The sequence below is a fragment of the Pleuronectes platessa genome, chromosome 4 (assembly GCF_947347685.1).
Source record: "Pleuronectes platessa chromosome 4, fPlePla1.1, whole genome shotgun sequence".
NCBI classification, from domain to species: Eukaryota; Metazoa; Chordata; class Actinopteri; order Pleuronectiformes; family Pleuronectidae; genus Pleuronectes; species Pleuronectes platessa.
In genome coordinates, this window is record NC_070629.1 from 27,780,486 (window position 1) to 27,802,190 (window position 21,705).

Below are 21,705 nucleotides of genomic sequence, written 5' to 3' on the forward strand. Positions count from 1 at the left end.
AGATCCGCTTTGTAGAGGAGGAGGAGGAGGAGGGTGAGAAAGGGAGAGAGAGAGGGGGGGGGAAGAGAGAGAGAGAGAGAGAGAGAGATAGAGAGGGAGGGAGCCGCCTGTGTGATTGACAAGAGGCGCATTGGTGAAATAAACACGCGTCGGTCCGGGCGCAGCTTTTCTCGCGCAATTGCGACTCTTTTCTCCCGTTTTTTTTTTGCGTTATTTTTTTTGACGCATCGCCCGCAGCACGCGCGCGCGCAGCTCCGACTCCGCGTCGCCCTCCCGCGACAACACTTCGTCCGCGTGAAATTATGACCCGATCGGCGCAGAACCAGCCGGCAAGATGATGGTTTCACCGGGGAGAGGCTCGCACCGCGTCCTGCCCGACCCGGTGCTCCTGTTGATCCTGGCGGTAGCCGCCGCTGCGCGCCTCGGTCCCGTCTCCGCCAAGGACACCGCCTTCGTGGAAGTGGTCCTGTTCGAGTCCAGCCCCAATGGAGATTACACCACGTACACGACCGGCTTGCAGGGACGGTTCTCCAAGGCTGGAGCCACGATCAGCGCGGAGGGGGAGATCGTTCAAGTACGTGGAGAAAGTCTTTTATTTCGAAAGGGTGATTGGTGGTGGTGGGGGGGGGGACTGACAGGCTGCAGGGTCCCGGGCAACGCTGCCTGGACCCCGGGTGTAATTTCACCGAGCTGCCCCTGCGTAAAACTTTTTTACCACGGGGGCTCTGGTGTGTGTGCATATAGTGTGTGTGCATGTGTGTGTCTGTTTGCGTGTGTGTGTGTGTGTGTGTGTGAGTGAGGATGGTACCGAGCATGCAGCATATGCGGTCACAAGATGGCTCCTATCTTGTGGAATTCATTCACAGTGAAAACATGCTCTTGCAGGTTAGTTTGTTGATGTGTGCGGATCAGCCCGAGCTCTTCTCCCTGTGTGCATCCACGTGAAGCTCCTCCTTTTTAAAAAACAACATGCAAACAAACAAACAAACAAACAAAAATAGAAAGTTTACTTCCACCGCCTCCTAAATTAAAAAAAGTTTGCAAACTTTACCCCCGAGCAGTGACCGGGCTGCAGGCCACTGTGTCCGGGCTCGGGTCGCATGGTTTACCCGCTTCTATGGAGACTTTGTTTGGGGGGGGGGGGGGGGCATTAACTTTCTTTTAAATGCAGAAAAAAAAGTTTGATTTAATGATGTTTGTTTTTGTTCAGTGAAGCAGAGTAAACTGATCCAGAGCCTGTGAACGCGGCTGCTGCTTGTTTGTGATGGTGCATGTTTTTACTTTACTGGTTTAAAAAAATAATAATTTATAACTGAACAAGCAGTCATCAGGGAGGCGAGCCCCCCCCTCCCTTCCCCTCCTCCACCATGTTTTATCTCCCCCCTCCAAACATGACAAGTGCACTGGACTGGAGCTGCTCACATAAAACCATTGGATTGACTCACTCAAATATTCAGCTTTTTCTCCAGCGCCAAAGTGTTTATTTGAAGTTTTTATAATTCTTGCTTAATCTGCTTGAGAGGCTGCGAAGAGAAGAAGAAGAAGAAAAAAATCATGTGCCAGAGATTGAACTATTCATTTCCTGACCTGTGACTCACTCTGTGTGATTTGAAGTGTGTGATGGAGGCACAATGGAGGTAGAGAAAGTGTTGGTGTGGTGCTTATGGCTTTGATTTGGACTTATGTGAAAGAAGTTTGGAAACTGAATGTGAAGGTGGGTTGGGGGGGGTTGATCCCCAGGAGATGAAAGTCGAGGTGTCGGTGTGCGAGAACAAAGCCCAAGTGAAGATAGTTGACATTTTTTTTTGGGGGGGGGCAGTTTTCATCTTTTCTGTGAAGCTGTTGAATTCCATGAGATCACTGGTTCATGGTGGGAGGACTGGTTTCAATGAGGGGCAGGGTTGAGGGGGTGGGGGGGGTGTTTACAGGCTGCAAATACACGATTGTGGGTTTTGTTTTGCGTTGTGTTTGCAGGAAACAACTTCGCTGTAGCACCTCAGCAGCTCTCGACCACGAGGCGTCATGTGCAGCGTGTAAAGTCGGTGACTCATTTGCACGTTTGTATTTTCTGACTTCCCTCGGCGAGCAGCATCCCTCGCCGCTCTGCAACAATGGCCGCCGGCATCAGCTGCATCTGCTCCGTACACAACTGCTGTTTCTTTTCTGTCTTCCCCCCTCAAAACTCTTGATTTGACAGAAAGAAGATTCGTGGGGATCAAATTAGGGGAAACTCGGCACAGAAACTTCCCCTGTTTATACACAGTGACAAGCATTCGGCGCCACTTGCTAACCGCACAGAAATGTCGGACCTCAGCTTTACATCGAAAAACCACATCTATTTAGGTTTGCTTTCTTTGCTAACATAGCGTCTGACCACTTAGAGGCAGCTTATATTTTGTCAGGGCTATAATGAGGGGCAGTTTGTCCAGCGCAGCGTGCTATCTGGAATTTCTTACAGCCTATATTCCACCAAAGATTTATGAAAAGCTGAAACTGACAACAATCGCAACCAAACAACCTGAGGAGTATAATTTTAATTCCGGTATCACATTCCATCCACTGGTAAATTCTATACTTGTGAAATAACATCGCAGTAATGTGTTGGGTTTGCTGCGGTGCTGTAACGGATATAGTTTTACTCTGGATTTGGGTTGAAGATGAATATTTAGGTCCCGGTGCGTCGGGTTGTCCGCAGTGACCTCGGCGAGCGTTGCACTCGTCCACTTTCTGCTCTAAAGCGTTGAGCTCTGTGAATGGGGCCCTTGATTTGGTCTGTCTGAGGTTTATGGGGCCTACTAGTTCTCACCTCTGGTGTTTGGACAGAGCCCTGAGGGGTTTGCGTTACCATGTGTGTACAGTAGTGACCAGACCTCAGCAGGTACAGGTTCCAATACAGGGGAAACGGGGGGGGGGGGGGGGGCCCTGGCAGTGTTCCTGAGCAAAGACCCCGACCACAATCGCTGCTCCTAACACTCTCAGCTCACTTTTGCTAATTCCCCAAAGCTAACACCCGCTCAGCGCTGCCTGAAGAGTGCAAAATGTGGCACATGCCGTCGGGGCCAAAAATAATAAATTAAGTTAATTTGCTTCTCGCTCTGCTGTAAGAGGGAGAGTGTGTGTGTGTGTGTGGTTGGGGGGGGGGGCATGACGATGAAGATCTGTGCCAAACCCAAGGCTTCCCAAGCCCCTTCTCCTATTGCTCCACTTTGACTTTGTAGCAGCAGAGCAATCAACGTGTCCTTAAATCAATCTGTCAACAAATAAGTTGGAGTGTGCATCGAGAGACATTTCCCTAAGTCGACTTAAAGTGAGTATTTATAGCAGGGGCACTTGTTTGCCTCCTGGCGGTCGGAGCACCGCAGGTTGACCGTCCTGCCGGCTTCTTAATTGTATTCACCTCTTGCTCCAGATCGAAATACTCACTGATTAGTCTGGGATAATGAAAATGTCATGGTAAAATGAAAAGGCCCAGATAAGTGTTAAAACCCTTAGAGTGAACTCTCCACTGAAAAGCTTTGTTTTCATATTTCACGCCGCGTGAAAGGTGACGATTGTCCTGCGTTACCTCCCCACACATCAGCAGCCCTAGACTTGCGTTAAGCCTGTTAGCCGTGGGCAACAGTGGCATGACCTCATCATCCCCTGATTGAGTCGCTCAGGTGTAAACACGGACACCGGCTTTGGCAGTGGTTGACGAGCTGATGCTTAACAGAGTGAAAGCTCTCTACCTCCAGATGAACTGATAATCTCATTTCGCCAATGTCCTAATCGGGCAGTCGGACCACTCCTCGACGTATTTCTTCACATCGTTATTGACGATGCTCGCTAACGCTCGCCGGATCCGAGCGTAAGCGACGTGAAGGGGGAAACGCCATCTGCTGTGCATCATTCTCCATTATCTCTCCGACGGCAAATCGTCTTTCCTGTAGCGGGATGAGCTGTGATGCGCCGTGTGACCGCACATCTGCCTCTGATATCCAGCGGGCCCACGCTGTCAGCATGTGAGTGAGGAGCGGAGGCAGGGACGTGGCAGGGGCACCGACGGGACCAGATGGAACTCGTAGCGCAGTCGGCCAGAACCAGAGGGAATATAATGTGGCTTTCACCTACTTCCTCTCTGTAGAGACACAGAGCATCTCCCTGAATCCAGCATCAGGAAGAAGACGGTACAGAGGAGCTGTCTCACCTCTGAACTCCATCTCCATGTGCATGACGTTCCAGTAACCGTAGAAGAGGAGACTTCATGGTGTGGTGGTTGGAGGAGCTGGTTTTTTTTCTGACTGGATGTGCCGGGGGAAAGTGGCGGTTTTGAGCTAAGACAACGATGAGCTTAAATACTGCAGCTCCTACCTTGGTGCTGGCAGGAGTTGTGTCGCGCTGCATTTAGACTATAATGAGAGCTTTAGTGGTTTAAGGCATCCAGCGCGCTTTCTCACCACAGGCTGGAAACCCCAAGAGGCCATAATGGGCCGGTCCCAGACGGGAGGTGCCAGGGACCGGGCCACTCCCAGCGCCAAAGCAACAGTAGCAGTACACAAACGCTGGTTTAAAAGGTTAAAAGTGCTGCTCCCTACTTTTTTCCATTTATTGGCTTGGCGGTTGCAGCTGTATTTTAAGTGCTATCGTCTCTTAACCGCCACCCTGTTCCACTTTCATGTCCCGGCCAAAGTAATTTGAGGCTACGTTTCTCCCCTTTTTCGGAATAGAACAGACTAAACTGTTTTTCTCTTTCTATTGCTTAACACCCCCCCCCCATACACACACACCCACCCACACACACTGTCACCCCCCACCACCAGTCTGCGCTTTCTGAAGCAGCCAAAATTTGTCATGCCTGCTTTACTGCATGAGACTGACTTCAAATGATGATTACACTATTTCTAAAACAACGTGCACTGATGAATTGTGCACTGCACTCCCTGGCAAACTTTGTTGGGTATTGTTCTTCCCTTTTGTTCTCGTTATTTCTTTGTTAATCTGCCGATAAATGTTTGATATGTCCACAAACTCCATCTAGGGTTGTGATTTCTTTAATCATAAATCCAGTGTTTTTTTGTTTTTTATAATTTTTTTATCCTTACACCTAGAAATAGTAAAAAAAATGGCAAATTTCCAGATCAGGTCTTGAAATTTCCTTTTTTTATTTACACAGTTAAAAAACCCAAATGCAGAGATCACAACAAATGGCTTCAAAAATCGATATCTGCCATTCCTACATGCAATGATGATGGATATCTGTCGATGGACTGATACATTTTTCTTATCGTCAATAGTTATGGACATGGTGTCACAGCAGATATGTGAAAACCTGAAAATATAAATCCATGACTGTAATTTAGGATTCTATTTTTAGCCTTTCTCTAAAACACTGATTGCCGGCGGTGAGCGTTCAGGTGCGAGTTAATCGTAAAGCACCTAACTCGCTCTTCGATCTCCGGGTTCCTGTCCAGACTTCTTTTAATTGGCCCACTCTGTCTCCTGAACCAGCAGCCCCTGCTTCCTCTCCTGCCCCTGGCTCTTTTACGCTTGTCTCCCCCTGTGTGTTTCGCCTCTCATTCCTACCCGCTGCACAGCTCCACCTGGAACAAGTGCATGTTGGTACTGGTGGCCCCAGTAGCTATGTTAGTTTCCACTGGGCTGAGTGGCTGAGCCGATCTTTGATGTTCCACTCGGAGAGAGATTATCAGTCAGCGCCGGGGCTGCGAGATGCTGTCTCTTCAGTATGCCGACCTCTCCCGGAGGAACCCTATCCCCCCGTGTCGTTCTCCTCCTGATCTGCTATTGATTATGTGTCCGAACCCATTTGTATGAATGTCTTTTGTTTGTCCTCTGCTTTACGCTCCATCGATGGGGAAATGTTAATTCAGTTCTGCCCCGGGGCCGTGCTCTTTCTATGACGAGCTCTGGGAAATGCACGATAACAGGATGTCACTTCTTCACAGGTGAACATTAAATTTTTTAAGCATATTCGTCACAAGTCAAAGATGAAAAAGGGTCCGGGGGGGCTATTTTCACTCTGTGAATAGCCGCTGGTGTTCCAGATCGCGTTTGATGAGACAACGCTGAAAGGCCCGGTCCATCCCGTCAGCCCACATTTTTATCCACTGACACAGAGGGTCTGCAAAACAAAGGCCAAGGGGTCGAGGGTTATGAAATGACAATGCTCACAGTGGCTCGTCCAGGGAGAGGCATGCTTTGTTGTTTTCCAGGAATGTGCTGACTAACCGTGGAAGGCCACAACGCCAGCCTCCCCCTATTGTTGTACTTTTTTGCCCAATAGACTCGGAAAGTAGCTGCGCAGGGAGTCCATCTCTCTTTGAGGACTGCAATCCATCTGCCTCCTTCTCCTACCACTCAATGTACTCATGTCTTTGTGTTCTCGATCCTCTGAACTCCCTGCGTTTTGTGTTGTTGAAATCCGATGTCTCATCACAGATCTGTCCCACTCACCCATGTGCAGGAACACGGGGTTCAGAGATCTTTGTCTTCGGCTCATCCGCAGGTCACGATCAGCCTCAGTTGTTCGGAAAAAAACAAAATGTTGTTGTCAGTAAGGATCCTGCCCTCCTGTCATTTTGATTCATACTAATATGTTTCAGGCCGAGTTTCAGTTTCTCTGGCTATTGTTCGAGGAAGCCATTACTGGTTTTGTGCACATGATCACCCCCGACCCAATGCATCATATTAATGTGGCGAGGGTTCTTCTGACAGGTCCTCTGTCAGAAAACCTTTCCATTTTTCTTTTCTGCTGCTTTTGTTTCCCTTAATGGATTCCTACACAACCGTGGCAAAGGTCACTTACAGCGGTGCCAGATGGGGACAAATCAGTTTCAGGTGGAAGCTCTGACCCTATCGTGTTCATCCCTGCCCTCACCCTCCCATCCCAGACCAGTTTGTGGAGGCTCCTCATGTGTGGGCAGATAGTTCGGCTCCAGTAAAGAGGACAATCCAGGCTGGAACACAATGGGGCCGGGGGTATGATGGATTGGGCTTGCTTGGTCAGATGGGAACAAGCTGGGTTATCTGTGGATTATTTTTTATTCCTGGCAGTGCTGCATGTCTTCTGGCTCTGCAGTGAAGATATATCACTGCATCTTCTCACCTCCTACTCTTCTTGCTGCTAAAGATGCGCCCTAGATTTCTGAAATGAAAAAAATTGCTTTCGTCTCGTGCCTCCCAAGCAACAGAGGTTGACTGAATATATTGGGGACACAGTTTTGTTTTGTTCTCTGTTCTCTGTCTTGTTTATTAAGCGACTGTTCTCACAATGTTAAATATTTATTTTAGAAGGGTAGCTCATGTTGTGTGTGTGTGTAGTTGCAACCAAGGCTATGCCGAGTCACTAACCTTCGCCAACACATTCTGATTGGAAAAATGTGTTTGCCCCCTGGTGGCTGCCTACAATAAAGGTGAAAAAACGTAATAATTTTTTGTTGTTATTAGTTATTTGATGCAAGTGGGGATGAATTAGATTGACTCGTGATTTGTTGGTTGGATGTATTGGTACCACAATACAACTGCTTCAAATGACATCACAATAGCAAGATATCCTTGTCCATAACTGGAATATTTTGGCTTCACTTTTTGGACTTTGGGAGACGCATCTTCCATTTTTATATTCAGTTATTGCACAAATCCCACGGGGTCAGGTGTAAATTTTTCTTTTATGACTCTACAAATATAGTACAGTCACGGACACACCACGGCAATAAAAACTCTGTAGTAAAGCCCAGGGCTTTGATAAAACCTCCACAGCTCCTCCTGTCCTTCCCCTGGACCCCTGTCGACAGCTTAGGCCATGCTGCCTCCCTCTCTAGGCCATGGACCCTGAACTGGGAGGGGCCTGCCGGGCTGGGTGAATAGCTGCCGGGAGTCCTGCTGCGGGTGTAAACCACATGAATGTGCCGCCTGAGCAGATAGGATCAGGCGATGCAGGGAGGCCAGGGAGGCCTCGACGCGCAGCTCAGCTCCACGCGCTCACATCAAAGCCAGCGCCGACGGGGGTGGAGGAGGAGGGGAGAGAGAGAGAGAGAGTGAGCGAGGGCAGGGCCAAACTCTTCAAAGGCCTCTCTGACTAATGCCGGCCCTGATATGCAGCGCTGCAGAACTCACTGATGATGTAATTGTAGACCTTCGAGCTAAATCCGCTCCCATACAAATAAAGGTGGAGGTGTTGCCTTGCACAAGCACTGAGAGAAAGAGCACTCCGAGTGTTTGATTGAACCCGGAGTGTTTAGAGGCGGCTGAAGTGTTAGGTCACTTCCCGACGCTCCGCTCAGAGCCAGACACGCTTTTATTTACATTTTTGATGGAAGTCTTGGAACAAGAAACAATTTTTATCTGATTCCAGCAGATATTCTAATCTGCTGGGCGTTGGTAGAGTACACAACAGGTGGAACAGAGTTGACTCTGTTATTTGTAAAGTTTATACAAGGCCTGTGTGTCTGTGTCTATCTGTCAGTGTGTGTGTGTGAGAGAGGGAGCGAGAGAGGACTGTGCACATGCACTTGTAATGTGTGTGTTAAACCAAGCGTGACCACGGATCCTTTCAAAGTGCCCCCATGATCATCGGGCTGATAACTCATTGACAGCTCCCATGACAGCTGAAAGACGCACACTTCAGGAGTCTACCTCGTTGTGCGATTGCACATCACTTATTCCCTATTGTTGAGTTTCTGCGCCGAAAGGTTATTTGCGTGCCTCTGATTGAAGTTCTCCTCGCCCTTGTTTTTGTAATCGCGCGGCCCATTGATGTTAAATTAGCAGTAAACAGCTGCACTTTTATTTATTTGGAGTTCAGGCAGAGGTCGGGCTTTTAACTCCTGCATCCTGGGTCGGACTCGGAAGTCGGGACTGCAGCACAAAGCCTTTGTTGCTGCTTGTAAAGAAGAGACCTGCTTGTTTCCAGCTTGTAGACGATAGTAATTCAGGAGTATACGCGGCCAATCCGGACTAATTGCTGAACGTTAATGGATCAAAGACAAAACACAATTCATACCAAAGTCTTTATCCATGCTAATAATTCTTATCTTCATCAGTTCACCTTTTGAATCGGTTTTCAAAATCACTTTGGCTGTGGAATGTCAAGGAAAAATTTCTCAAAGAACTGTCAATGAATTAATTTACTTAGTCATTAGGTTATTATCAAAGGAGACGAGTTACTTCATCTTCCAAATCATGCAAAAACCATTGACTCACTTCAGTGGAATGACTAAGCAAGAAACATTGTCCACGTTCTACAGTTGGCAATTATTTTTAATAGCTTCAATTCGTACTTTTTAAAGGATTAAGCCTGTTTTAATTTTTGTCCTGTTTTTGTCTTGTGGCCTGTTTGCTCTGAAATAATCAAGCCAATCTTAAAAACATTTAATTACACGGCATTAAAACACAGGAACCTGTTCCTGGCGGAGAGACTCATCACTGAATGTTCTACGAAGCAATGTGAACACACAGAATCAGAGACGGCAGTTTCATACTGGTCCACTGCGAGGTAACAATTGCATCGCCTCTATTTCCGTCAGTGTGCAGGTGCACTGCACCTCTGAAGTGCTGCCGTCGAGTGGAAACTGTAATTAGACTTCATGCTGGGGATCCAATGCTCTCCAGAGCTTCCAGCCACAGATATTCTACAAAACACAGTGGGAGACCAAACACAATGTACCAAAACTACTGAAGGACAGCAGAGGTACAAGCTGTTCTCTCTTTATGTGGAACTATTTAAAGTATCTACATGTGATTTTCTAATTTCAATGTCACAATTTTTTTTTTACCACACCTTGCACCCTGCAGCTGTAATACTGTGAACTAGATTGGCCCTCAGTAGCGCGCACATCTCCGTACAGGCCCGCAATAGTTCCCCTAAATTCAATCAAGCTGCCCCAGATTGCAAACATGTATATATCAGACTACTAAATATGTCGGATGATTTTTTGTTTTCATCAAGATCCATAAATTATTCCCTGGTTTGGTGGAACTGTCAAAAGAAATGGAACGTCCTATCTCGCAATGTTGACGAAAGTGGAATTGGCTTCCTTCTTGGTCTCTGTCACGTACAGTAGTTTTGCGTAATCCTGCTGACCGACACCTATACGTACAGGAAGGTAAATCTAGATATAGGATTAGGACTGTGTATTCACTATGTAAAGGACTCAGAACTGGTCTCGTTCTTATTCCATAGAAGGAAAACAATATTTTATACACGGTGAAAGTCTTAGATTTAAAAGTGTAACTGGCTAAGCGATGACTGGATGGTACCTGTGAAGACTGGTCAATTAGGTGAATGGATATGACATTTTCTTTCATGCAAATTGTGTGCAAAGCTTTTAAGTCTTGGTACCCTACCCCACCCCCCACACAGTCCCCTCCCTGGCTCAATGTGAACCTGACTGTGCATGAAAAGGTCAGGACAATTACTCCTGGCCAGCTGTGTCCGTCTCTGTCCCCTTGCGATCCATCTGTTGACCTCTCATTGCCCCTGCATGTTGCTGTCATAAGAAAAATGTCAAGGTATTTTCTTTTTCCCAGCATACATTATTCTTAAGCTTCGACTACAGGTCATAATATTAGGGAAACATGGGAAGGAACCACCACTTTTCATCTGAGTGTGAGATGGAGCGCATCACTATTTGGGTCAATGTGCTTCCTCCGTCTTGCCCCCTCTCGCAGGTTTATCCTGATTTGTCCCTCTGTCTCTGCAAAAGCTGCAGATTTTTAGCTATTTTAAAAAGGGCGCTGAGGAGATCTAGGCTATTCTTTGCTTGGCAGTTGTTGGTGCAGTTTGTCTAAACATACTTGGCTCGCTAATGATAACTTGTCCTAGGACATGTCAAGAAGTCTCGCTTCTTCGGATGCTGTTTTGAGAGAAACGAGAGATCGAGTGGGAGAAGTCAAGAAGGACAGAAAAAGAGGGGCCAATGCAGCCTTTTGCTTTTCCGTCTGCGTCCCACAGGCATGTGACAAAGTCAAATTGTCTCCCCGGGGGGGACATGCATCCCGCAGGCATTTCGGAGTAAAGATGTGCGAGGAAATGCGGCTCAGAGATTTGATTGGTGGCCCCGACCATCCAGTTTGAGCCTCTGTTCTTTCACATAGAACAGATGAAGGAGGATTCGCACATTGAACATTTATTCATACAAAAGATGAAGCTCAAACTGATTTTTGATTGGAGCATCGTTTAAAGAATAGTTTGTAATTTGGAGAAATTTGCTTTTTTTCTTTGTTGTCCGAATTTGGATGGAAGGTTCGATCCAGAGTTCGATGCAGCTCTAATATCTGGTCATTCAATTATGAAGCTACGGCCATTAGACCATCCAGATTGTTTTTATGTCCAGTCATCACTCAACTACCAGCGGTGAAGGTAAAGCATCAGTAACAGTTGTTCCTGGTTCTAAGTGTTTTCTAGTTTGATCTACGTAACCAATTTGTTTCTTACACCTTGTGATTTCAGGTGCTAGTATGGACATGGATTATCACGCCCCTGTGGACAGAGATCGTTTTTTAGTTGTAAATCATTTCAAATAAAAAAAAAAACTAGTTTTGAGGATGTAATTACAAATCAGAGGCAATATAATATTATAGAAATGACCAATCTGAATCTAAACCCTCTTCTCTCACTAATCATAAACTGGGTGCTTTAATGGTTCCCAGTAAAGAATCTGCTGTAGATCTGTTCAGAAACGCCGCTAATTGGATTTTATAGTAATGGCTATAAAACACTTCACTGATGTTTTCTTTTGCACAGCTACCAGAATGCTTAAAAAAACACTTTTACAATAACTTTTCTTTCTCTGCCGCAGCCCTTATGAAAATTGTTTGATTCGATTCTACACCAGACCGTCCTTTTGCCTTTTCCCCATTTCCTATTGGCAACCACATGTAGCATATTTGGGTCAGCGTTTCTGCAGCAGGGCCCCGAGCTAATCTCACGGACGGAGGATTTGGTAAGCTACTGATGCGTACATTCGTCGTAATTATTGTTTTGCAGAAGCCGGAGTTAGAATTGTCCGGGCAACGGCAAAGCTTCAGGATTCAAATTAGAGTGTGGGATTGAGCTTCAAGGAGAAGGGCTGTTTTCAGTTTTTCAGTTATTGCATCTAAAAGGCACTTCCTTCGTTTTGCCCCTTGTTGACTGGTCTGGATTTGCAGATCTATTATTAGCCGGAGTTGTCATGGTGCATGTGTTCTCTCCTGAGTTGAGGTGACATGGGAGAAAGGTGAGGAAATCCCCTGAGCACACACACTGTTCTGTTCTCCGACATGAAAACAAGACGACACACAAAGCGTTTCAGTCGCTGATAACTGCAGCACAACCGATCACAATACGGTGAATACAAGTACATCTCTCTCTCTCCCTCTCTCGTCGTCCCTTCCCTCCCTTTCATAAATTCTTTCTCTCTGTTTTCCTGCTCTCGTTCTTTCTCTGTCTTCTCTCTAAGCATGTGAGGGGGGGGGGGGGGAGGGGAATGGAGGGGGGGAGGGTATAAATGTGAGACCACACATGCTGTGTCAATGTTTGCTGGAATAATTAGAGACAATGTGGGCCAATAACGGGAGGAGTGCAGTAACCTGAACTCACTTTGTTCTGCCCCGGCAGCAGCACAAAAGCCATTCACAGATGCACAGATCCGTGGGCTCGGAGCAGGAGCAACTGCACAACGAGGATCCACAGGAGCAAAACATGCTGCTCTCTGTCCAACGTGGACAGTCCGCTCTCGTCCTGCAGCGTTGTCTCAGCTCAAAGTGATGTCCATGTCAGTCTGAAGGCCTTAAAGCGCTGCCTCTACATCCCTGCTGCCACCCGTCCCTACCCCCTCGTCACCCTCCGCAGTCGACCGACACATGGCCCTGGCTTTGAGGGCCCTCTTTAACGAGAGGATATCCGGCCGCTCGGTATGCAAAGAGCCCGAGGATTCCTGACACGAGTGCTGCAGCTCGACTCAGAGGTGACTTTCAGTGTAGACAGACAACTGTTGGATTAGCAAGGCACTTTGCGTTGACTCCGAGCCAATGGGTGGAAGCCCGGCCAGGAGCAGGGTGTACTTGGTCAAATGCAGGCTAATAGATTCTTTTGAGCTATATATATGTATTGATTACATTTGAAGTATTCCGATGCTTCTTGGGCCCAGCACGACTTAAAGAAAGCAGAGCAGAGCAGAAAGCTGCAGGGTTGTTTTGTCAGAAGAGTAGTTCTGACTCTGATTCCTGCATTTCATCATACGATAAGAATTACTGTCTCTAATGGAGGGACAGAAATCTGAGCACACGCCCGAAGATCCTCAAACAATGCACGCTAAATGTCGGCTAAGCCGCAGGTGTTTTCTCTGGCCGTGGCGGAGTGACCCGCGCTCACACCCCTGAGGCGGACCAACTGGTTTGTCCCCCCTCCGGTGTCCATCTTGAAAGGGGACACCGCTATGGGATGCATACATCCCCCTGGAGGTCGCCGGAGTCTTTGTGGCACCTGTCCCTTCCACTCCCGGCCCCGTGTCAACAGCTCAGATTTATTTACATTCACTCTTGTTTTCCAGAGAACTGAACTGGAAACAGCAGACGCTCAGGTTTTGTGTGTTTGTGCCAGTTTGTCAGTTGACGACGGGAGTTTGTGATTTGCTGCAGGATCACCGTCTGTTGTCTATTGTGACAAGATCCATGATTTCACAAGATACTGTCACTGCCCTGATTTCAACATGTTTAAGTGGAGCAGAGTTTTTGGAGCCAGCAGCAGCTTGAGGGTTTCAATGTCATGGGAACTTATTTTTTTTACAAAACCACATGCATCCTATATCTTCCTTATATTATATATATAATACATATATATGTTTAAAGTTTATTGAGTGAATGGACGTATTTCCCCCCAGGAATAACTTTTCCTTGAACTCTTTGGATATTTATATTTATTGTTCAGTTTTGTTTGACAGAGCCTCCTCCTCTTCTCCACATTTCTTTTGCCTGGGGGTAAACAGCAGTTTTCATTTTCTTTAATCATTTTCAGATTCTCTCTCTCTTTGCCTTCTCATCTCTCACCCCTTCCTCTCTCTTGTCTCCTCCTCCTCCACCACCCCTCCTCTTCTATCTCTCTCCCTCTCCTCCCTCTCCACCGGGCCGATGTTCGGTTCTGCTCTGGGCTCCTGGCTGCAGCGCGTTCCTCGCCGCAGCTTGTGTTTCCTCTTATCTGCTGTTCTTTTTATCAGTTGCCGCCACACAAGCCCAAGAGCGGAGGAGTGGAGGGGGGTGGGTAGGCTGGCAGGTGAGGGTGGGGGGGGGGGGGGGGGGGGGGTTGTGGGGGCAGCTGATGCTATCAGCAGGTGGAGATTTCACCACCAAGTTCAGGGGCCCAGTGCGGCCACAGGAGGGTCCAACCGGAAGGGTCCGACATGGGAGCAAGAACGTGAACCCCACTGTCTGCTACACAAGTCTTTTTAGTTTTACTTTTTCTGCAACACACTTCAGAGTTTTCTTGCTTTAACGCCCTGAGCCACTTTCAACAGCTGGATGTTGTATCTCAGTGTTTTGGAACTTTGTGGTCCTGGTTGTCTAAGTGTATTTGTGTTTTAATGGTGCTAAATGAGTTCCATGATGTGCTGATGGCTGTTTTGAATGTTATCACTTTGAATATTAGCACTTAGCATATTCCCAATGGATGCAATGATCCTCAACCCAGAGACAGGAAACCACTGAAAAACGTTACAGCAAAACTTAAAAAAAGTCCGGAGTTAACACCGTCCTAGAATGTCTTCACGCTGTTGTTGTACTGGTTATGTCGATGGATATGAAATGATTATTTCAAGATAAAAGCAGATTTTTGCACCTGAGGGAAGGTTGTGGTTTATGGGCACGTTTTACAATTCTGAGTGTCTTATACTTCTTAATTGAACTCTTGTTATGTTACTAAGAGTATATATTGATAATTCTTGTTATCGTAACATCGCCCAGCCTCAATGTATGTCACTACGTAGCAATCAATTCCAAAACGTGCTTGCCTGTAGCAGAGCGGTGCGATGTCATGTGACGTCCCTGCAGCGCCGACCCGTCCCTGACTTGAAGGGGACGAGGAGCAGGGACGCTGCTGGTGAGAGGACGCAGGGTAAACCAAAAGCATGGGCTCACAAAAGCCTAAACCGATATCGCTGGTGGATATCTGGATGCCTGGGATGCCTCGGATGGCTGCTGTACACTTTTGGCTTTGTCTTTGCAGGGATGAATAGAGGCCTCTGTGGTAGTGATGACAGGCCTCTCCGGGCTGGGCCCTGGCAGGCTGGCAGATTAGGTGCAGGAGGTCGGGAGACTTCAGGTCTCTCATAGGGGCAGAGGCCCGGCAGGAGATGCTGGTCGTCCTCGTTCTGTCTACAAAAGACGCTCTGTTCTCCGCCTGTATGACCGACTCTTGTTGTTGTGACTCGGCAGGTACACTCAAAAACACACAGGTTTGGGTGGAAGACGAGGGACGCAGCACCAACTGGCTCCTCCTCCTGTGTTTGGATGCTTTGTCGTAGGGTGAGATTGGTAATTGGTTTGCAGATGGAGGATTTTCTGTGCATTTGAATTTTGACCAGTATTTCTTGATGCTCATACGATGGATGTCTTTACAATAACAGTGATGTAGAAGAACCCCAACCATCACAGGGTTGCAGTTGCCTGTACATGAGGATCATAGGATTTAAGGGGGGTCTAAAAAATTGTTGTTCAGGGGGGCCTCCTCTCAGGTGGGGCCTCCTCTCAGCTGGGGCCCCCAGGCGTTTGTGTGGTTTGCCTTCCCTGTTGCAACACCCCTGTTTCGAGGAGGTATCCACCTTATTAAAGAAAAACAACTTTGGCCAGAATTCTGAAGAAATACTCCAAAAAACTGTAAAAGCATCCAAAAATGTATTTCCATCACCTAAATTGTTTTAGATGGTAACCTCACGACACTTGAACAAACATTTGATTGATGTAAGGTTTGTTTTGTGTTTTTATTAGAGAATTTTAAGCCTTTACTCAGCACAGATTTCATATAATTGACAAAAGATCATATGTTGGAGCTGAGATGTTTCCTGCATTCTCTGTTCTCACGTGTCACGCTCACCTGGTTGGGTACAGGCGGGCGCCCGAGAGATTTCATCATCCCTTATTCTGCTCTAACACAGCACCACAAAGCTGGCCAAGACAAACGTGAGGTAAACGCACAGCTCACTGGACTGTGTGACTCACGCCTCATGCCTGCGAGCAACACGCCCCGGGGACTTTGATGGCAGAGGCGAGATGTGGTCTTTTCATGTTTTCTGAATTATTAAAGTGAAAAGTCGTAAATGGTCCGAGGACGAGATGGGGCTTCCACACGCGATGCCCGAGGAGCAGGAGTTCTCCCAGCAGCCCCTTCACATGCCCTCCGAGTTTATCCCCATCGCCCCTCTTGAAGATTCACAGAGCCTCTTTGATCCGCGTGCTGTCCTCCCAGCTGGGAGGCCAGGGGATGCGAGCAGCCCCCTTTGGTCTCTCATTTCAAGTCACACATTCTTTCCTTAAGGACCCAGAGGTCTCGACCCTCCGCTGCAATGGAATTTCATATGCAAAAATAGGCCAGACTTGCTCCGGCTATTTGAATATGCACTCATCCACTTTTAGCATTCATCATCCTCGGATCCTCAGAATTTGGTATTCATCTTCAAGGAGTCATGGAGAGACATGTTAATTTTGGCTGAAGCTGCTACAGACAGACCTTCCCTGACCCTTCATCTTCCTCCGTCCTTTTGATATCTTCACCACGCTGATTATGAGTTTCAAAAGGGTCTGTATTGCCTATCAAAGAGACAAAGTCCTTTGCTGTTTCAATACAAACATGGTGGCGGAGGCCTCGAGTAAAAAGCCCCGCCAGACGGGGTTTTAAAAATAAAGCACATAATCACACTGCAGTATAAATCAGCTCACAGCCACATTATTAATACGAGACTCTTAAATAGATTGTGATTTCTGCTACATCGCATGACTCATGTTTATTGTCCTACAATTTGCCAAATCTGCAAATTCCTGCACGCTAAATTTTTTAGCTCCGGGAGAAAACTGTAGTTTGCATTTCTGTGACATCCTGTCTCAATTACAGTAACTTTGCATTGTATTCCCAGCTTCTCTTTGTCTCCAGAGGCTGCGTTTACCACGGCTGTCCTTTTTCTTTTTCTTTTTTTATCCAGAGGAAGGCTTGCAACCTGCAAGCCTCTTAGATATGGAGCCAAACGGCCCAGAGGTTACAGCCAGCTAAGTGGTTCCTTGTTTCTAATAAAAAACAAATCAAATAACATGGGACCCTGGAGGTTTATAACACTTGAGTCATGAACTCTTGGGCAGATAAGTATTTTCCAAATAACCCCATACAAAGGCATGGATGTGGGAGGAACTTGTTGGCTTTGATTGTATAATTTCTAAGCCACAACATGCTGAAGAGAGCAGTGGAGGGGGGGGGGGGGGGGGGGGGGGGGCTCTGACCACTCAGCGATGTAACGGTCCTCTCGGCTGTGAAATGACCTCATCTTTAGAAGTTGGCCATTACCTTTTCAGAGTGGCCCCGGCAACGCTGATGGCAGGAAGTGCTTGTGGTTTGATGTTTAACTCCTTCAGGGGCCGTTGTCTTCCCCCCCAAGGGTCCGTTTATCCCCAACCCTGTACCTCCTCCTGCGGCCCTCTGGGCTCCTACCTCTGGCAGCATGACCAACGACAGCGGGAGGAACAATACTGCGTCTGTGCGCCGCTGATAAACAAATGATGGGAGGAATCCTGGTGGCCACTGGCCGGCCTTGCCCCTGGGCCCGGGCCGATCCCACAGTGACTTCAGAAACACTCATCAGAAGAACAAATCACCCTTTATAGGGACCTGTGTGTTAATGGGCTTGTTTCCACCCCAATTAAAGTTTAGTTTTCTCTCCCCCGTCGCCCTCGTGTAGACTATTTATTTTTGCTGTTGCGACAGAAGAGGAAATGTTCTGTTGCCCAGGGCACAGGCCCATGGGGGGGGGGGGGTTGTTTATGCCACTTTCTCCATCTGTAATTGCCGTTGATGTTGTGGTAATAATAACAGGGTGGTTTACACGCATTCTATCCTAAATGACTTGTATTCATAGTGGGTGTGTTTAATTTTAGATGTTTTTATTATTTTGATTCCATTTTCTCAGAGGCAGTTTTTGGCAAAATCTTAGGAAGTCCTGGAAATTAAAAACATTTCTCACACTTGAGTAGGAGAATCTGAAGCGTATCCCAGTCCCACAGTGGAATGTCTGAAATCCACAGACCCCCCATCCTCAGGCGATGGTGTGGTTTGATGGGGTTTGGAGATGAGGGGGATTGAATGGCCCGGGTGACATTAATCCACACCCAGACCTTCAGTCCATGTGGCCCTGGGGTGAATAGTAAAAGGATCCACATGCGAGATAACCCTTCTGGTCCCGTTTTTAAGGAATAGTGGAGTTAAAATGATAAAACCACTTTCCTATAATGTTATAAAAGTAATATATCAAACCAGTTTGATTTTTAGCTTGTAAACTACATTTGACGTTATTCCCTCAGGCTAATCTGGATCCAGTATCAAATTGGCTCATTCCTGAGTCTATTCAGGTTTAGGTTTAAACATAAAACAAAAATAAAATCATTAATAATATCTATTGACGATAATGGAAAATCATAGATGCATTCTAAAGTTCTGTATATTATAATTTTCTGATAATAAAACAGAAGAAAATAAAAGACTTGATTAGATATGTCTTGATTTGAACTGATGTGGGTCTCTGGATCCAAACGTTGCAGAGAACACACAAACACACAAACACACAAACACACACCTCTCCTTCCTGACCCGCCACCACCTGCCACTGGGAGTCCATCATTTTCCACCACACCGCACCGGCCCGGCCTCAACTTGGCCCAGCACCTTTCTGCCTTGTATCTCCACCCACTGATGGATCCAGCCATTGAAGCAACCCCAGCGCCCCCCCCGCCCCTCCCTAACCTTTCTCTCTGTCTCTTTGCCGCGGGCCCTGCACAATGGCCTCGCTAGGCAGAGTTCCAATAACAGTGTTTGTCCGATCACCGCTGCGGCCCCACCCCCCTTTTATTGCTGTGTGTGAGGGGACAGTGAGTGAGTGAGTGTGGAGGTCTGAGTGTGTGTGTGTGTGTGTGTGTGTGCACTCTGTTTTTCAAACAGTCTGTGGGAGGTGTGGCAACTTAAATTGCTAAAAAACAGAAGGGTTCACCGAGCTGGATATCTGCGTTACAGTGGATCCAGGAAGGAAAGTCTGTGTTAGATGAGTTTCTGTTGGAGCACGTCCAGGCCTTTGATGGGAAATTACTCCTCTGGATGAGTCATCGGCACAAAAGATGAGGAACCGTGATAGAAAATATCAGGAGCTTGAAATAAACAGACAAAGCCACAACCTTTGTGTGTAACGATGAGAGAAAAACACAAATCTGCAGCTCCCAAGGTGCATTTCAGTAAACAGCCATTAACACATGTAAAGAACACGTTCAAGAGACTTGCTGAAAAGTTCAAATCCAGTCCTTTAAGCTTATTGATGAAGCCTCCGACTAAAGTTTGAAAAAAATATGCAACAGCTCTGAGTCGTGCACGTGACTAACTTTTGAAGCTCATAGGTAGAACTTTGTGTGGAGTCAACCAAAGTTATGGAGAAAGAAAACAAGATTCTTTTGTTCTCAGGCTGTAGTCACAATAACATAAACATGTAAATATCTTTAAAACAATCAGGAAATGTCAGTGATTGTGTAATATTCAGATATAAACTAAAATAAAACATTGAATTTAAAGCCACGATTAAAACATTTCTGGATCAATTCTCCCGATTCAGAGAACAGAGATTTGGGATTCTTTGAGAGATCTTGAAAGTGCACATCATCCTGCACTAGCTCTCTCTCGTGTTGCCCTCGCACACCCTTGTGCAGACCCCTCTTCTGAAGTCCTAAGCTCCTCTACACCCTGAGCCCAGCGGCTCTGCAGGGGTAAGCCCGCTCGGTTCTCTTTTGTCCAAGCCACTGACCTCCACTGGGAGTGCACCTCTGCGGGGCCTGGCCGGTAGCCGGACACTTGATGTGGACATTGTTGAAGCAGCGGGTCTCCCTCTCCCGGGCAACCAGGCCCCTTTGAGCCCTTACCCCTCACTGTTTGCCCAGCCACTCTTTCCTCCTCTGCCCACTCTTCTTATTTCTACCCCCCCCCCCCCCCCCTTTGCCGTGGGACTGGAAGAAAGCTTGTAGAGACTGCATGGTGTTTTGTGCTCAGTTCTTGGTTGTGCTGCTGGTGGCCAGTTTCCTGCAGTGCACCAAAGCGGATGTGCCACTTTGCCAGCGTCTTTTGTGGGGATCCAATCGGAGGTAGTTCGATATTTCGGCCAAGCGCAAAAAGAAGAAAATGCACGAACTGCACGCTCGGTGAAAAGAGTTATAGGTTCTTCAAAAGCCGAGTCAAAGTATGGAGGGTTGAGCAATTACTCACTTTCATTATAACTTCTCAGAATCACTCTGCCGCTCTCTCTTTTGATCTGTAGGGTTTGAGCATATTTCAGAAAGCTCACGTGGTTTCGGGGATGGGTGCTTTACATTCAACGGAGGCTTACAAAGAAACAGAATTTGCCAAAAGAGTTAAAGATGAAGAGCCTCGGGAATCTTGTTTTATTTATGCCAAAAATGCCCCGGCCACAATTAACCAACCACAACCACTCTCAATATCAATTTAGGTCATTTTCTAGCCTTACAAAAGCACCGGACTTGGAGCCCGTGAAGCAGAAAAAAGCTGATGTAATGGGTTTAAGAAAATCTCCAAGGGGAGTCAAACCTCACCCACACCGCCCCCCCTCCAACTACCACCCTCCCTTCCCCTCCCTACACGAAATCCCACCCTTTATCCACCCTTGAAACTCATCTGAAGTGGTCAGCGCCCAGATACGGTGACTTTGAACGTGAGTGTGCGGCAGGAATGAAACGTTGAAACTGCAGGGTGAGGTTTAGATAACAGTTTGTGATGGTACAGCCCCCCCCCCCCCCCCCAACCAAAAAAATAATAAAAAGGAGAAAAGGTTTATGATTCACTGACTTAGTGTTTAGGGTGGGGGGAGGGGAGGAGGAGATGAAGGCAAAGGGAAGAGGGAGTAAAAGAAAAGAGGAGGAGGTGGGGTGGGGGGGGGTTTAGAGAAAAGAAATCCCAGCCTTGGCACTCACACACACAGACTCTCTGTGCATTGCAAAGCACAAAAGAAACCTGTAACGCCTCCAGATTCCTTCTAGTCGAGTATCAAAGACATGCTTTGCTTTAGAACAAGAGACTAGTGGGTAGGATAGGAGCGAGTGAGCCAGTGAACCCAGCACTGGCTCGGTTGGGTGCTGCGAGTTAATCTCTCAGATAGGATTTTTTTTCACCCCCCTCCTCCTCTTCTTCTTCTTCTCCTCCACCTCCTCCCTCTCTTTGGGGATATCGGTATTACTGGGCAGCTCTGAATAAAGGGACTTGTCTAACCTGATCACCGGTCAGAATGAGCCGACGGGAGAGGCTCTGAAAACACATGCAGAGATGGACGCAGCTTTCATGTTGGTGTTGGGATAAACCTGCCTACTGGTCCATCCTGGTGCCTTCACTCATCTCCCCAGACCTCCCAGTACTGTGAAGGAGTCTCTTAACTTGCAAAGATGCATCAAATGGAGGTTAAGAGGAGCATCTGAGTGATTTTACAAAATATATCA

General features: G+C 47.1%; 1 protein-coding gene across 2 annotated transcripts in view; it reads left to right on the plus strand.

Annotated features, from left to right (window-relative positions):
* Positions 1–412: 412 nt before the first annotated feature.
* znrf3 (zinc and ring finger 3) overlaps positions 413–21,705 on the plus strand; it is a 62,930-nt gene continuing 41,637 nt past the window's right edge. The window contains exon 1 of one of the 2 annotated variants that reach the window (XM_053421765.1): positions 413–574. The gene's annotated coding sequence lies outside the window, so the exon portion shown is untranslated. The remainder of the gene's footprint in view (positions 575–21,705) is intronic. The other variant, XM_053421764.1, reaches the window with a different exon arrangement.